The sequence below is a fragment of the Pogona vitticeps genome, chromosome 1 (assembly GCF_051106095.1).
Source record: "Pogona vitticeps strain Pit_001003342236 chromosome 1, PviZW2.1, whole genome shotgun sequence".
Lineage (NCBI taxonomy): Eukaryota > Metazoa > Chordata > Lepidosauria > Squamata > Agamidae > Pogona > Pogona vitticeps.
In genome coordinates this window covers 304,877,865-304,893,808 of record NC_135783.1, presented here as the reverse complement: position 1 = coordinate 304,893,808, position 15,944 = coordinate 304,877,865, and the positions used below count along the sequence as shown (strand labels likewise).

The 15,944-nt window shown below is 39.7% G+C and overlaps 1 long non-coding RNA gene across 1 annotated transcript; it reads right to left on the bottom strand.

Annotated features, from left to right (window-relative positions):
* Positions 1–3,479: 3,479 nt before the first annotated feature.
* LOC140702803 (uncharacterized) lies at positions 3,480–13,958 on the bottom strand. The gene is made up of 2 exons (XR_013544262.1): positions 11,948–13,958; positions 3,480–8,753 (listed from the first exon to the last, which is right to left on the bottom strand). It is a non-coding gene; the product is annotated as an uncharacterized LOC140702803 (long non-coding RNA).
* Positions 13,959–15,944: the final 1,986 nt, after the last annotated feature.

Below are 15,944 nucleotides of genomic sequence, written 5' to 3'. Positions count from 1 at the left end.
TAGAAAGAGCAACAGCAGAAAAATAAAGAAGTGCAATAATTTTCATATATGATAATATGGCATTCTGAAGAAGGGTTTATGTTGTTCTCCAGCTTCATCGCCATTCCATGTGCCTCCTTTGGTGATTTCTGAGATAAATCTTTTAAATGTTACATCTCTGTAGTAGTGGCATTACACTACTAATACTCTCTCTAGCGTTTATGTTCATTCTCACCCACAGGAGAAGGCTCGGGGTGGTGAGGTTGATGAGCTTGAGTGCAACTGTGGACACAGACCAAGCAGAGCTGACCTGAAAGCAGATGATGTTGTTTCATTCTCACCCACCGGAGAAGTCTCGGGCTGCTGAGGACGAGAAACTGCCCTGCATGAATATACAGCTTTTAAATCTATCCTGTATTGCCCTATCCTGCTTTTGAACTATGTATGTATGTATGTATGTATGTATGTATGTATGTATGTATGTATGTATGTATGTATGTATGTATGTATGTATGTATGTATGTATGTATGTATGTATGTATGTATGTATGTATGTATCCATTCATTCATTCATTCATTCATTCATTCATTCATTCATTCATTCATTCATTCATTCATTCATTCATTCTTTTTATACCCCACCTATCTGGTCATTCCGACCACTCTAGGCAGCTCTGACAGCTTAAGCACCCAAGTTGCGGCGGGTGGTTTTTATAAAGATGGTCATCTAACTATGGAGCAAACAGCCACAGGAGCCGGTGCCAGAAACTGGGACTTTAGAACCAGAGCACAACAAACTGGAGCCAGTCGGAAATGGGATCTGATGGGCCCATTGCACAACGAGCTATTTTTTCAGGAGAAAATGTTACTGAATGGTGTAGATGTGAAAAACAAACCCACCCATAGCAAGGATATATTCTGTTTGATGAGTGGTGATGCCACGAGAATTACAAAGTGCATATTTTAAATGCCTCTGTTTGTCAAAAGGGTGAAAGTGTCCCCGGGAGTCCGTCTAGGACATGCCGAGGCCCTTCTGACTTCTAATGCAAAATAACCCGTTGAGTGCATGGGAATGAAAGTGTTCAGTATACCGGCAGGGAGCCTTGTGTATAATCAAGAAAACCTTTTCCTTGGTCAATTGCCTAAACAGCTAGTGATAGCCTTTGTTGACAAGGAGGTTTTCAGCGGCGCATATGACAAAAATCCTTTCAATTTCCAAAACTTCAATGTTAATTTTATAGCCTTGTACATTGATGGGGTTCAAGTTCCATCAAAACCCCTCAAGCCTGATTATGCAAACGGCCTATGGGTGCGAGAATACATGCAGCTGGTACAAGCAGCAGGGAAAGCCATGAATTAATTAGCTGTACCAATTTGGCTACGGATATACCCTGTATGTCTTTGACTTGGCGCCAGATCGTGGTTGCTCAGAACATTATTCTCTGATCAAATCTGGAAACCTTAGAGCAGAGATCGGTTTTGCCCAGCACCTGCCTGTTACTATTAATATGATCTTATATGGGGTATTTGACAATGTGATTGAAATCAATCAAACAGAGATGTCCTCTTTGATTACATGGAAAGATGAACACAGTGCAGATATCTTATATGGGGTATTTGACAACATGATTGAAATTAATCACAACAGAAACATCCTCTTTGATTACATGTGAAGATGAACATGGTGCAGATATTAAGTGTATTACAACAAGACAAGACCTTTCTAGATGTCTACCTCTGTGACTTGTTACCAAGGAGCCTTATTACCAAAAGACCTACCGGAATAGTGATGAACACCCCCGTCATAAACATGATGCCTGGGGAACACTGGCTGACCATCTATTTGACAACTAACGGCCCTGGAGAATTTTTTGACTCATATAATGTAGACCCAGACAACCCACACATCCTTGAAACCATTACAGCTTTTTTATGGTGCCAGTGCAAAGAAATAATATTCCAGCAGAGACAGCTACAACACCCTTCAGCAGTGACCTGCAGCTATCGCTGTGTGTTCTTCTTACAGAACAGAACAAAAAGCCTGTCATTGGACCATATTTTAAAGCCATACACAGAAGATGCTTTCAAAAATTATCGCATGATTGTAGAATTTGTCAAGGACAGAAAAAGGAAGAAATATTGTCAACCCTGCAGTATGTTTCACCATGTTAAAGGCTGTGGCCCCTGTGTAAAACATGAAATGTAATCTGTGCATAAAATAAAATAAAGACAAAAGTTTTTATGCGTTTTAGAAAGTGTGCCAACCAGGTTTCTTGGCTAATTGTCTCACAGGGTTGTGGGAAGATCCTGCACATGCAGCCATTCTGGTCTTGTGAATTGTTTCTTGGGCCAGGCAATAGCACCCATTGCAGGTAGAGGGGGAGGATGACGGGGAGATGATTTCAGGGCTTCTAATTGCTCGCTAGCAGCTGAATTCTCCACAATAGACGTGGGCATATTTAGTTTGGCCATAGCTTTCAGAAAAACATCCCAGCTTTTGAGTTTTCTCTTATCAGAAATAGTAGTAGACTGGGTAACCTCTCTGACCAGATCCAGAATAACAGAACCAGGTAAGAACTCTCCCCGATACAGGAATGTCCCTTTGTCATCCCACGAAGAGATATCTTGATGTTGCCTTAATTTACTTATCAAAATCTCTACATTTTTCTTGTACCAGTTGGGGATACTGTCTAACACCTCTTGAATAACCGTGGTTCTGTAATCAAGGATGGGCGCTTGAAGAGGAGGAGAGGGGGGAGATGCAAGTTGTTGTTGGGGGAAGAGACATTTTTTTACCCAAATCCTCTTGTTTGGTCAGCACTAAAAATCTCTGTAGAACACCGTTGTAAAGCTTGGCTTTTTCATACTCTGAGAAGTCTGACCTTAATAGAATTTCTCTCATCTCAGAGTCCAGGCGTCTCACCGTAGTGGTCCTGATGTTTTCTGGCACATCCCTCATCTCTTGTAGCTGAGCACTGGGGACCAAATACATCTTTTCAGCATATTCCATTACTTATTAGTTAAAAGACTGGTTATTAGAGGGACGGCAAAGCTCAATAAGGGGCCCAGGGAACCTCCAGACTGCTTCACCAGATGATTTGCATGTACTGCTGAAAATCCACAACTTTCCCCCTCCTATTCTTGTGCCTCTGTTATTTTGTACCCAGATGCAGGATTTAACATTTATCTCTGCCGAATTTCCCCTAGTTGACTTAGACTTAAGGTTCTGGATTGTCAAATTTGTTTTGAACTTTGATTCTATCTTCTGTGGTATTTAGCTATTCTTTCCAGGTTTGTGTCATCTGAAAATGTCATAAGCAAATTTACTCCAGTTCTCCCCCACCCACAGTTTCCAGTACAGGTGGAAATTGTCTTCCACACTGCACTCCTTTGTAAGCCCTGACAAATGTTTGGGCTTTGGTTGACATAACAATGTAATAGAATGAATACATTTAGTCTAGGAGAGGAAGGAAAAACTGGGGAAAAGTAGAACCTTCTTATTTATTTATTTTTACTGTAGCTATTACTTGTCATAAATTGAACTTCTCTCACACACATACACCTGGTCCCTTATTGGTTAGTTTCTACTTTCTCAACTATTTACACTTGGTTTCATCAGTAAAAGAAGACTACCAAGCAATCACAATGCATTTCTAGGACTCAGTCTCCAAAAGAGTCCAATTTATTTTAGAGCTGGAGCATACTATTTACAAACAGACCGCTGTTCTGAAAAGCAGTGTTCAGCAGACTTAGGCATACAGCCTCATAATTTCTTCCCTGTATGGTTCTCCCTCCTCACATTCAGGTATTTGGGTGAGAATGAGTGCTGTCTCCCTGGCCAGCTTTGAGAGATCTTGATTCCAAATGACAGGAAAGCGTCTTTCTCCCAGGGTAGTCTGGTTAGTTGTTCCATTGTGTGTTTGACTTTCTTATCCCTGAGCTATAGATACATGTTCTTCTGTAAGTCTTTTTAGGATAGGAGGGCCACATTTATATGTACACTTGCAAAACTGAAATGATCTTTATATATATGGATAGTCTAAATCTATTTCAATTGGGGGTCAGACCACATCATGGGAGGGAAATGGCACTAGTTGCTCTGCAAGACAATCTCCTAAGGAAGGCCAACAGGGGAGTGTAACCCTGCTGGTACTTCTAGATCTTTCAGCAGTTTCTGATATTGTTGACCATTGTATCCTTTTGGGAAGACTATCAAGTTGAGGGATTAGAGGTTCTGCTCCTCAGTGGTTCTGGTCTTTCCTTTATGGTCAATCCCAGCTTGGGCATTTTGTTTTGACACTCTGCGACCTTGGCTATGGAGTCCCTCAGGGGTCTACCATTTTCCCAGTGCTTTTAATCTCTATATGAAGCTGCTAGAAGAAATTATTCAGATAGGTGGAAGGTGTTGCCACCAATACACTGATGACATGTAGCTCTAGCATCCCTTTGCTTCATCTGCAGAGAATGCTGTTTGGTCCTTGAGTGCTGCTTGACATTGGTTGTGGACTGGACAAGGGCTAACAAATCAAAGCTGAATCCAGACATGATGAAAACCATCATGGAGGCACTTTGAACTGGTTAAAGGGAAATCTACCTGACCTAGATGGGGTTACACTCCCCCTGAAAGATTGGGTTTGCAGCTTTGCCAATTATGTTTCTTTTCTGGAACCAACTCCAAGGCTTCTAGAGGAAATAAGGAAGTTCCTGCAATGATAGGGTGGTATGCTTTCTAAGTTCTGTTGATGGATGGATAGAACTTAGGAGCTCCACTGACGAAATAGATTCAAATAATTATTAAAACACAGAAGGGTTGAACTTTATGTTAAGGTTTGAAAAAAAATATTAACAATATGGTATATAAGCAGCACACTTTGCACACTTTGCTAGGCTGTCTGACTGTTAAAACATGCAGTTCCTATTAGAATTGTTAATCTCTTCTAACCTTTCCCTGAGCTCTTCCAACTGCTGCCTTCATCTTTACATGATGGGCAAGAATAACAGCAATTAGGAGACGGTGAGGCTGCTTAAGAAGAGTGTGTCTTTCCCAAAGGATCCTCCTCAACCAGCACTGCCAACATTATATCTCATCTTCTTCTGTAGAACTCTGTGGTGCCTGGCAGCCACATAATTCAAAAATAATCAGAACAGGATGCTGACTATATGTGATACGGAGCTTGGGGATGTTCTTGCTTTTAAACTATGGAGTGTGGATGGATTGGGCTCTTCCCTACAATGTACTTTTGAGTTCACAATTTCTCAGTAGCTGTCCCTGCCCAGTTCTGTTTAATTTTATTACAGAAGCAATAGCAGCACATCTCACAATTATCTTTACATTAATTATTACTACAATCCCAACTACCTCTGACGCTTTTATTAGCCTTTAGCTGAGCCCTGTGATTTTTTAAAGGCAGCCTGTGTTGTTTGAACTGAAGATTTCCCAGTTCTTTTGCTATAACATATGCTGCCCTCCTAATACTAATAGACATTTATCATGTATATTGTGGCTAAAACCACAAGGCTTGGAGCAAGACTGAGCTGCCATTGTATGAAGCAATGTGTAAAAATGGTAAGAGAAAGTCTCTACGTACACCAAAAGCATTATACTCCTCATTAAATAGCTGTAAGATCTGATTTTTCCTGCCATATTTGAAAAGGCAGCTAGCACTGCAGCTGTTTATGTCAACATAAGTAGACTTAAAAAGTAAATTAGCTCTGTAGTTTAGTTCTCTGGCCATGGTACCAGAAGCTGGGAGTCTGGTTTTCCACTATGCCTTCCTGATAGCCACTGGAGTTGATCCATAGAGTCCTGTCCAGCTCTGTAGTTCTAAGATGATGTTGATGATTCACTGAGAATCAGTGCCTGCTTATAACTTGGCAATCAGTATTTTACAGACTGATTTATAAATGAAAGAAAAGTTATAAAATTCTTATCTCTGTCTATATTTTGATAAGATACTTTTTACCTTAAGGAAGTGGTCAGGGCAGGAATTATGTTTTGCCACACTGGCTGAGAAACTAAAGCAAATTTACCAACAATGCTTGAAAACAGAATTTGGGTTTTTTTTTTTTTTTTTGCGGCTGTGATTCTCATGGTCTTTCTGGCCAGGAGATTGGAAAAGTGGCTGGTATAATGATGCAGAACTTAGCATAGCCAACATTTCTGCTTAGAATTCAGCATGTCTTTAGTATAGTGTATCTCCAGATTAATTTCTTTCCCATGTTCACTGAATGTTTTGGACTGTGTGTATGCAGCTGGGATTATACCTGCTTTCCCAATTCCTGATTTCCACCTGTGCAATAAAAATACATACAGAGTGTACCTGTTCATCAGTTGTACATTCTTAAGCTTCCTCCATAGAGCTAAGAATTCTGCAAGGGGTAAAGCCATAAATAAATAAATAAATTCATCTATCTGTTAATTCATTTCATTCACACCCTGACTATCTTCCAACTAAGGGGCTGAAAGCTTAAGATTAGTTAAAAAAATATTAAGACAGCCAAACATACAATACATTCAAATAGTACAAAATTAAACCCATTACATATTAAAACTAGTTAATAAAAACAGTTAATAAGGTGAAAGGTACAATATCCCCTATTAAAAATTCCTTCCTTGTGAGAGGACTCCTTCCTCTATACAACTGTCCCTTCCAGACTTGACTGTGAGGAGGGGCAGGGTCAAGAGAAATGCCTCCCCAGGATAGCTTAACATCTGGAGAGGGAGATGTGATCTTTTAGATGGCCAGTGCCCAAGACATTTAGGGACAGACAAGTCAAAAACAGCACTTTGAACTGTTTGTGGAAACGGACCAGCAGCAGTGAAATTTTTGTAACTAGGAATGTTGGTTGGTTCTGTAACCACCTCTGGTCAGCAATCTAGCTTCAGTATCTTGGAAGCTCTGATATTTATTAACACTTTCCAAAGGCAAATGCTTTTTTTTTTTTTTTTTTTGGAAATGCTTTCCAAAGGCAAATGCAAATAGGATGTAACTATGGCATGCTTCATTGTGGCCAGATCAAATATCTCAAGGACTGAGTGCAGTTGGCACACTAGTTTTAACTGCGCAAACACATTCTTGGATGCTGCCAGGAACTGGACATCCAGGCTCACCCAGGACCACACTCAGATTGTGAACCTGAGATTTATTTATTTATTTATTTATTTATTTATTTATTTATTTATTTATTTATTTATTTATTTATTTGATTTTTACCCCGCCCCTCTAGACAGCGTCTACTCGGGGCGGCTTACATAGGCTTTCAGGGGAAGAGTAATCCCATTCAGCACAAATTGACTCCCTGTTCCCTGTTCTGTCCTCAACTGACTAAAGGACGCCTATCTTGTCTAGATTAAGCTTCAGTTCAGTTGCTCTCATCCAGTCCATTACTGATCTCAGACACTAGAGGATACCCAAAACCACTTCCATGGATTTCAGTGGAAAAGACAAATAAGTTGAGTACAATCTACATACGGATGACACCAAACACCCAAACCCCAGACAACGTCTCTCATCAACCTCATCTATATGTAAAATAACATTGAGGGATTCCACAAAAGCCACCAAGAAGTCCAGGAGAACCAATAAGGATGTACTCTGCATGTCTGTTTTCCAGCACAGGTCAGCAACCAAGATGAACAATGCTATCTCCATCTTATAACCAGCCCTGAAATCAGATTGAAATGGATCTAGGTAATTCATCTAATCCAGGAATCCTTGGAACTGGACGACCATCATACATTCCAGTACATTGCCCTAGAATGGAACATCATAAGTATCTAGAATGGTGATTCTCTTGTAGGCAAAACTCTGCTGCAAGGAGGCATTCATCACTCACTTTACCCACCTCCAGCTACTTTTATGAACCAGGACAAAGGGCGCCACATGCATGTGGTGGCTGTCATCTGTCCACATTCTCAGGTAGCAGAAACTGACTTTCATCCATTATTTTAGAACAGTGGCTCCCAACATTGGATAACTCACGTGCTTTTTGACTGCAATTTACCACCAGCTGTCCTGGCTGAAGTTTCTGGGAGTCGCAGTCCAAGAACACCTGGGTTACCCAAGTTGGAAACCACTGTCTTAGAACAAGCAAGGACCGAAATTTACTCACAGGATCTAAGTGATTTTCTGTAAAGTGCCATGTTGAGTAGTCTGCATTCTCTTCTTGTTGGACAACTCAATGGTGACAGAGAAGAATGATGTATTTGCTGCTGTTATGGAGCAGGCCTTTCAGGCTCTACCTCATGCATGTTACGTATCTGCCAAGTTTTCTCCAGTCATTCCACTTTTTCCCAAAACTGCTAGCTCCTTAGTAAGCCAGGGACCAGAGGCCTTAAGCGCACAGGGAATTAGTTTGATTTCATTCTGTGGGAGGGGACACATAGGAGCAATTATGACTGCCCTCCTCATTTCCCCAGCCCAGAGAATCACCTGGTGAGAAGACCGGAAGCTGCCCGAGAGCCATCAGGAAGCCATGCAGATCCATTCATCTCCCAAGGCAAATTATTTTAATTAACTCCTCATGCCTGTGGGCCTGTGGAGGCACTAGTAATTTGCAACAACCAAGTAGGAAAAGCTACAGCCTCAGCATGCCTCATCGTTAGGCAATGGTGTGGATTAGTCCCAGCCAGCTATGACAGGCAAATGGGCAAGAATAACAGCAGTTAGAAGAAGGTGTGGCTGCTGAAGAAAAGAGTGTCTTTCCCAAAGGATGCTCCTCAACCATCACTGCTTACATTATATCACATCTTCATCTGTAGAGCTCCATGGTGCCTAGGAGTTACATAAGTAAAAAATAATCATAATGAAGACTTTCCCAATTAGGCATGCTAAGGTATGTGCATAATGTTTAGCATATAGGCAACTCCCCCCACAAAAAAAGTGAGATATATTTAAATTTATGTTAAAGGAACAAAATTTTAAAAGAAGAACTAAACTGTTTATATTCCATGGGAAGAACTCCCAGGTTTGTTTCCCTTTCCACTCTGTGTCCTGGCTATGATTGGGAAAGATCATATTTGAAACTCCTGTTTATGGAGAGTGGCAGGAAATGTAGGTATGGAAAAGTATGTGTCATTGATAGTTGGCACTAAATTGCTAAATATTTGGGCTGGCATGTCTGTGCCTCTTGGCATTGTCAAATTCGGATTTGTCATTGAGATGATCTGCTCACACCTTAGACCCTTGTTGGTTTTTTTGTCCACCCTGAGCAGTTCCAAGACGGGAAAGTATTTTATATAGCAGAACGAGCTGGTAGGGCTAGTTTGGGGACTTGAGTGAGGCTGCATTTTTGTATCTGTTTTTTCTTCTTCAGTAACTAGACTGTGTTTTCCTTCCGCAAAAATCACTTTATTCCAAGACATCATGCGAAGGTTTCTTGCATGATCTATTGAAGTGTCTCCAGGACAGGTCAGTGACTCCAACTCACACGAACCCTTTCTTTATTTAATGATTTTTCTAGAAGTTCGTGATGCCTAAAAAGAGGAATAAAACACTAAAGTGCAACTTTAAACATTTAAAAATACTACGTTCTCCTCAAAAACATAAGGTAAAGGATGGATTACATGAGTCCTGTAGGAGGTATGTGCCTCCCAGCAGCCTCTCTTAGGGGACATGGAAACTACTGGACATGTTCTAAAGACCAGCTCCCCAGCACCTCTGCCTTCACACATATATGAATAGTTTTTTAAAAGATTTGTGGCCTCCTGAGTGCAAGGGAGCTTTTTCACTTTAAAAAACACACCCTATTTTTTTAAACAAACATTGTGTGTATGTGGGTCCCAGGAATTGGTAAGCCCTCCAAGTTGCAGGGATGGCTGTGGGCCACCTCTATGATTCTAGAGGTGGCCCATTTCTGTTTTAGATTTACAAATTTGAACTGCAATGCAAGCAAGAGTTCAGGAAGCATTTTTAAGTGTTAAGTATTGCCTCTCAACCTGGCAAGTTGCCAGGAGCACAATCATCTCCAATACAAGAGGTGTTTTAGGAGCAGATTAACTATGTTCAGTTTATGCAAAAATCAGTTTAATTGTGATTGTTAAGCACAAATGCAGTAATTGAAGTAATGATGAACTCTTTACAATAGGGCAATTAATTGCTTTTTCAGGGTAGTTTGAGGGTTTGGTCTCTATGTGAGACCATTGATAGTAATCTGAAATGATTTTTTTAAAAAATAATAATGGTGCAACAGGTAATGATTTACCAAGACTTGATGGTTTCATATAGCAATTTAATAATACTGCATTAGCTTTTTTTATATCCAATACTCCACCAAAGCAGGTCTTTTGTCACGCTGAAGCCCATGACATGTAAAGACTTGATGAGCATATAAAGGCTGCAAAGCAATGGGTCCCAACCTTGGGTCCACATATATTTTTGGACTACAGCTCCCAGAAATTCTGCCCAGCACAGCTAGTGGTGAAGGCTTCTGGGAATTTTAGTTCAAGAACATCTGGGGATCCAAGATTGGGAACCACTGCTGCAGAGGAATAGGACCATCACTACTCCATAGGAATAGGGCCATGCACTTTGATCCCACCCTATTGTAATTGTGAACAGGTTTCATGTCCTTCTCAGTCCCTGGCTTTTACCAGGCTGAGGCTCTTTGGATGTACTGATTCCCTCAAATATGTGAAACTCAGCAGCATATTTTTTCTGAGGGAGTGTTCTCTCATGTATGCTTGAATGCCAGTATAATTTTCTGAGTGTTTGGAGATCTGGCAAAATGCTCCCTCAGATCTTGCTGCCTTTTTTTTTTTGGCAAGGTTGGGGCTTGAGGGATCAGGATCTGGTAAGCACATGCACTCAGAGGGTGAGACCACTCAGTGTAAATTCATCCCTCTCTACAGTGGTAGACCTTACATATGTGGGGAATTCCTGAAGAAAGCTTATGTCATGATACTGATTCTGAGTGCATGCCCATAAGCATGAAAGATACCTTAATCTCTCTCTTGACTGTGCGACCTATCTGGAATTTTGAAAATGAAGCAGATGGCACTCTTTCCTGGTTTAAAATTATCATACTACTCTCTGGTGATATCTGCAAATTTTTAAAGAAGGTCTTAGGTCCCTATGTTCAACTGCCATTGCTCATGTATCTCTGATTCTGTAGCTGGGTCCATCTTCTCTTCCCATGCACTACCCAAATGAATATTTGCAGGGTGCCCTTAGCATTGCAATTTTCTGCATTCTGTAAAAAAACACAGTGTAGTTTCTTCCAGGTGGTACCATCTCAAGAATAAGATAACCTTTCCATGCAGATGTGTTCTTTCTCGCCATTCTGCTCCATTATGTAGAGAATTGTGTTACTTGGCTGTCGGATAAGTGTTCAGATAGTATCTTTAAAGCATTGACCTTGATGTTTGATAAGGAACCCTTATAAAAGAAATCAAGCCAGTGGGTAGCTGAGTTGCGAATCAAAGGAGAGCTTCTGAAATGTGTTTTCTCTCAGAAAAATCATGAAAGGCAAGACCTACATGGAATGTTATTTTCAGGAATAAAGTAAAAAGTAAATTTAGCTGGAATATAGTTTGCAAGACTGCCCACAGAGCACACATTAAGGTAAAAATCAATCAGGTCCCAGTCAGTGCTTTCATATTGTATAATATTTTGTCTATATACTGTATTCAGTTTGCAGCCAATCTAACATACCTTGGTTACATTTATCTAATTTTTCTACTCTCAAAATATTTGGCAGATTTTCCCCCCCTCCACCAACCATTTGCTTGCTTTTTCCTCCTAGTCTGCACTGGTTTTTGCAAATTTTCATCACTGCTGTCTTTGTCCTCTCGCCTCAAGGAGTCTTAAAGGAAAGTTGATGAACTAGTATTTTTTTTAAAATCCAGTTGCTCGTCTGTTACATTTTCTTCCTTCAGTTGGACTGAGCAAATGAGGCAGCTGCTTCCATGACAAATAAGTAAACTTAAAACAGTTCATGCTTTCACTAGGTAAGCGTGCCTTTGAAATACCTTTGATGTGGAGTGCATAAACACCCTGCCATAGAGAACGTTGTTTTGTTTTGTTTTCCAGCCAGACTTTCAGTTGCTGAGAGGAAGTGTGCCACTGTGCCAGGAATGAGAAGTAAGGCCAATTTACTCTGAACTGGAAATAAAAAAACACATAAATGAGTATACACACCACACAACAAACACATTTTGGGGGCAAACAGAAACCACTGAAAAAAGAGACTGAAATCACAACTGGGGCATATCAGTTTTATGGTTAGATAAATGTTGAACAGTGTGGAAGATTCCCTTCATGAAGGGACTAAAGGAGAAAAATCCCTTTGACATGACTTGTCAGAGACTTTCAGGACTGTGACTGTTAAGAACATTAGGCATTGCAAATAAATGTGTGTGCTTATTAATGTTGGCCACAGTCCAACTCTGTAGGCATGCTGCAGCTGTAGCTCTGTAACCCTAGGCCCATCAGATAAGTAACCAGTGGCTGTTGCTTATGGAGGACAACAAGGGAATTGGCTCCAAACTACACCATCCAACCAATCAGACCTACTGCAGATTGTCCAAGATGGTTATGTAATGTGTATGAATCGCTGCTACTGCTAGATCACATGTACAAATTGTGTGCACAGTGCAAATGCATGCACATATGTTATTTTGGTTTTCCGGATATCTCTCTCTGTATCTCTCCAATATACTTCATTTTCTGAATGTAACATAGTCACTCTCTCCCTCTCCCTCCCTCCCTCCCTCCCTCTCTAAATTGCACATGTATATGCACTTTCAGTATACCATGAAAAGCTCTGAATACTACCCCTGAGTCCACCTTGCATCGTGAAGTGAGAGATGGTAGTAAGTGACTATAACAGCCTGGGATCAGATGTCTCACCCTTGCTTACAGAAGGCCGGAGGACTTGATCCAATCTTGCCAGGAGTGAAACTGTGCTAAATAAATGTTCATGGAAACAGAAAGAAGAAAGGAATGCATTTTATTTGTTCTTCTTCCTCATAATATCCTAAAATCTCAGGCGGATCACGGTATTGAAACTTAAGTAATGTTGTTTGTTGTTGCTCGTGATCTCTTTTGAGCAACAAGGGCTAATAGTGCTCTAATGATAACAATGTTAATGTTAGCATTTCAACACAGACTAACACGGCTACAACTTTGAAAACTAATGTTAATCTCAGGACAATATTATTTACTCATTATTGCAGAAATATAATTTTGGGGGAATCTTTTTTAAAAAGAGAAAATCCCAAAATAAGCATGCTGTCCCCCCATCTTTTTTTTTGTTTTATTAATAAAACAAAATATAATAAAAACATATATGATAAATAGAATCATAACTCAAATATACAGTGTAATCCACCACCATCAGGAACACAAATTTAAATAAATAAATAAATAAATAAATAAATAAATAAATAAATAAATTTACACACACACGCATATACACGTGTGTGTGTGTGTGTGTATATTCACACACACGTGAATGCTACGTACGTATGTACGTATGTACGTATGTACGTATGTACGTAAGTACGTATGTACGTAAGTACGTACGTACGTACGTACGTACGTATGTATGTATGTATGTATGTATGTATGTATGTATGTATGTATGTATGTATTCTATATAAGGGTTCCAGATTTCATTAAAACTATTTTCTTCTAATCCTTTTCTTCCAATAATCCTTTCAGTTAACAATTTAATTTATAATAGCTAGATTCCGCATCTCATTATATCACTCTTCCAAAATCAACTGTTTATTATTTTTCCAATTCCTTGCAAATATCAATCTAGCTGCAGTTAACAATTAGTTCCATTTCCCCCTATCTGACTGTTTCCAAATATATTTAACAATGCTAACATTAACTATCTTTGTGTATTTGTCCCTAGAATTTCTTTAACGTCATTATATATAATCATCTGTTCCTTCTGTCTCTTTTCACATGTATACCACATATGATAGTATGTTCCATAAACAAATGCTTTTAAAAGTTATGTTTCCAAGGACTGCCCATAGCTCTTAGTAACATTGATAATGTAGGTCAGTGGTTCTTAACGTGGGCGATAATGCCCCCCAGGGGGCAATTTCATTTTTCAGGGGGGCGGTAGAACGAAAAGGGGCGGTGTGGGGGCGCTGGAGCAAAAGGGGGCAGTAGGGGGGTGCTGGAGCAAGCCAAACCTGTGAAGATGGCTGCAGCCTTTTTACAGTGTGCATGAATATATATTTTCCTCCAATTTTAATTTCGTTTCAGACTTTTTGTCTTGAAATTTTTAGTTCTTGCATTTGTTTTTATGCCCTTTTTATATTTCTTTTTGCGTCTTAAAATTCACTTGCAACTAAATCATTAAATGTTACTTTTTGGGGGGCATTTCATTTTCTTGGAATTGAATTTTGTTTTCAGGGGTCATTGGATTTAAGTGTCTTAAATAAATAAATAAATAAATAAATAAATAAATAAATAAATAAATAAATAAATAAATAAATAAATAAATAAGATATCATCACCGTGGGGAGGGGGCGATGATAACTTCCTCAATGGCTCAAGGGGGCGTTTCTTTCAAAAAGGTTAAGAACCACTGATGTAGGTAGCTGAAGGCACCAGGAGAATAAATGATATAAAAAGCTGTATGTCTATTATTACAATATATTCTTAATTGTGCACGAATTATGCCCACAATTCAATATATTCATAGTATTTGGATGGCTTCTGTCAAAACATATTTGTAAGCTGAATGAAAAAGTGTCAGTCAACCAAAGATATCAAGGGAGGTGATATCTTTAGGGATATACAAGTTCTTTGTAACTTCAGCCATGATACCCCAAGTAGCTATGTATGTCTGAAAAATAGTAAGGGTAAGTAAGTGAGAGAATACAATGAATGCAAAATTAGCCTGTGTGGGGATAGTAAGGGCAGAGGATAAATTTTATTTAAAGAAAGTAACATTGTACCTCCTGCCAAACTGAGGTAATTTCCTTCCTTTTTCTATATTTCCTAGGTTCCCAGATTTACAAATTTAATGGTGCTCGCCAGAGCTAACCTAAAGAAAGCAGTATTCAAATAAAATCCAAAGGAAATATTTTTCTACAGGACCTAGACCCATAAAGAAATACTACTGTATGCTAACCCCCTTCCCAGTAAAATTATACTACTAATTGCGCCCATAAATAGTTCAGTATTGCAGGAGTGCTCAGTGAAGGTTCTGGGATCATTAAATACTCAATACTTCATTCTTTGTAGAACCTTTGCTGCTTTGCTACTGATTTTTCCTCAGTACGGAATCTATAGAACCATTCTGTGGAGGAAAGTTTAAGTTTCTCAGAAGTGCCTCAATAAGACAAATAAAAGCTGTAACAGTTACATGAATAGATCCCCCCCAGTACATATTGCCTCTTAGAGCCCACTGATAAAGATGCATGCCCTAAGCTCACGGGCCTAGGGTTACCCCCTATGTCACCTTGCCAGCCATGCTAAGAGACTTTAAAAAGATCTTGTTACCATTCTGGCAACAAGATGCACAGGTGATTGTGCTTTATTTACATCTCAGAGGCTATTGCTCCTGGGAGGACCGGCTCCTCTTATTTTGCTTCCTTGGCTTGACTCAACACTCCAATACAATTATGGCCCTAGCAGCTTTCATCAGACTGAGATACATTAAACCACAGTAATATCACAAATACAAGAATCATATTTAGATACATTGTGAAAGTGATTTCTTACCATCTACCTGCAAATTCACAGCAGTGAAAAGTGGGGTGGTAATTCAGAAAATGTGTGTGTGTGTGTGTGTGTGTGTGTGTGTGTGTGTGTGTGTGTTTAACCTTCTGCTCCATTCCAGTGGTTTTGATTGCCAAGAGACTTGTTTGCACAACTGGCTGTGAAAGAGAGATTAGGCTGGTAGGACAGAACATCTTTTTACCTGTGACCAAAGGAGAGAAGGGAGAGCCCGGGTGCTTTCAAAAACATATTGAAGAGATTAGCCATCTGGTTGTATAC